Below are 2,613 nucleotides of genomic sequence, written 5' to 3'. Positions count from 1 at the left end.
ATGTTTCCATCAATAGACAGGAAAAAAACTCACCCTGAAAACCTGGGTTTTCATTGGGATTGCCTTGCGGGGGATCCCAGAACGACCAGAAAACACCATTTCTCACCCTCCCAGCCCCCTTTGGGTCAGAGATTGTTGACTCCGCCTGCCCCATTTTATGGATAAGAAAACCGAGGCTCAGAAAGGCTATGTCCTGACTTCCAGCCATACTCTTCCCAATCTTTCAGCATGTGGCCCACCCACTGTGTGAGTGGCTGTGAGGCACCAGCAGAGGGACGCTAGGCAAGAGGCAGAACAGAGGGACCTACCATCTGAAGGGAGAGAGGCCACTCAGAGAAGAACATCAAAGAAACACAGAACAGAATGTTGCTGAAGGGGAGCTGTGGGCATGAGGCGGACAGAGTGACACCAGGTGGCACGGAGGCAGCACACCCTCTGTGAAAATACTCAGACGAAAACCTGGGTCCCAGCGAAGCGAAGCGAATCTTTGTAGAGCCCGGAGCCTGCTGCCTACAGTCTCTGGAACAAAGAGGGAATTCCTATTGCAGCCAAGTCCACGTGTGAACCCTGCCGCCTGTCCACCTTGCTGTTGGATGCTCAGTACGTCAATCACCCTTCTGGCCTCCCTGCGTGTCCTGTCGCCAGGCCTTGGCTCTCACTGTTTTCCCAGCTGGGACCCCTGCCAGGCCCCTCTCCACTGCAGCAGGATGAGCTGACACCCCCTCACACAACCGGGGGCTCCTGGACGGGTGTATTAGTTTGCCAGAGCTGCCATAACTGAGTATCACAAAGTGGGTGGCTTAGACAACAGGAACTTATGGTCTCACAGGTCTGGAAGCTGGGTATCCGCAGGGCCGGCTCTTCCTGAGGGCTGGGAAGGCGAATCTGTGCCTTGCCTCTCTCCTTGGCGTGTAGATGGCCGTCTTCTCCCTACATCTCCACACATGGCGGTCTTCTTGCATGCGTGCCTATCTACCAATTTCCGCTTTTTATAAAGACACCAGTCACATTACTTCAGGGCCCACCCTAATGACCTCACGTGACCTTGATTACCTTTCTAAACCAAATAAGGTCTCATTCCGAGGAACTGGGCATTAGGAGTTCAACATAGGAAATTCAACCTAGGGACGCCATCCAGCCCGTAACAATATGTGATTCTGGTCTGGCGTTGCTGGGCTTTTCCTTCTGGTAACTAGGATCCGAACACTGAAGGGAATGGAATTCCGAATGGGAATTCTGAAATGGAAGACGACTTGGAAGGGCATGGGAGAAAGGGGTTCAGAAAAGTTTTGCTGTTTGGGAAGTGAAGAAAACTTCTCTTCCATCTCCTTGGGAAACCTTCAGAGAAGATTACCTTATTACCCCTAGACTGGAGTTAGATTTATGTTGGGAAGCCATGTGAGGACACCCAGTTTGGTTCAAGGGCCAGAGCGAGCACTGCTGAGGGGCCCAGTGGGAGCCCCAACAAATCAACATCCTCCTCACAGCCCTCTTCCCTGCACACCTGAGTTTGTTTTGTTCTAGAAAAACAAGTACTTTCCAGTACATGACGGTCGGCATCATTTCCAGCGCTCCCCGGCGGTTGGTCGTAACCGCTGAGCTGGTTCTCACATGCACGTTCCAAATGCTCAGCAACCTGCACACAAACACATCAGTATTCCCTACTGCACGACATACAGCAGGCGCTCAAAACATGCTTTTATAAACTGTAGACAGCCGGAAAGCCAGGCCAGTGTTGACCAGTGTTGGCACAGGGTTGGGTAAATGCCCAAGGCCCCCCAAATACTTGCCAAGTACCTGGAGTCTATGTAGGGAGTGACACCCACATACTGTCTGTCCTCGGTGTTGGAGCAGCTCACGCCAAGTCCTCTTCAGATTTTCCCCTTCTCGAATATGTTAGCCATGCTCTTGGAGGGTTTGGAAGGTACTAGACGAGCCCTAGTAACATGGTGCTCTGACGGCTGCTCCCTTTGATCTCAGCCTGCCTTCTGGAAAAGGAGAAGGCAGAGGCATTTGGCTCCCTTGGTTTTCTTTAGGTGCCAAAGAAATGCAATTTGCCTGATAGTCTCTGAGAATCTCTTCCCACTTAATAAATTCAGTTTGAAAGGGATGATAATAGTTTCAGGGACAACGAGTTTGTAGATGGATTAGAGAACAACAGGTTCACGTCTCCCAGACCTGCTGACACAGGCTTTGAGTCTGGCCAGGCTGGGAGGACACATGGCCTGTCTACGCTCTGGGAAGGTAAAGATTCAGGGCTGGAACTGGGCCACATCATGAGCTGAGGGATGTGACAGGGAAGCTGGGGCCAGAGGACATTACAAAGGCAGGAAGGCAAGTGGGGAGATGATGGGGGCCCCTCTTTGGGGTTGTTCCAGGATATCAAGTCTTGAGAACCCCTGGTGGCCAGGGCAGTGGTGTTGACAGTGCGCCGATAACCAGCAATGATGGTTTGCCACTGCTTGCTGCACTGGGGAGTTGGTGCTGCTGGGAGCTGTGGCCTCAAAGGGCCCTCTGGGGTGCCCACGTTCAAACCAGGCATCTGGGCCTGATGGGAGAGAAAACCGGTTCTTGGCACACTAACATCACTGGGAATGTATAAATACTCACGCA

The sequence above is a fragment of the Rhinolophus sinicus genome, linkage group LG12 (assembly GCF_036562045.2).
Source record: "Rhinolophus sinicus isolate RSC01 linkage group LG12, ASM3656204v1, whole genome shotgun sequence".
In the NCBI taxonomy this organism is placed as follows: domain Eukaryota; kingdom Metazoa; phylum Chordata; class Mammalia; order Chiroptera; family Rhinolophidae; genus Rhinolophus; species Rhinolophus sinicus.
The sequence above is the reverse complement of the archived record's forward strand: the minus strand, read 5'-3'. Positions refer to the sequence as shown.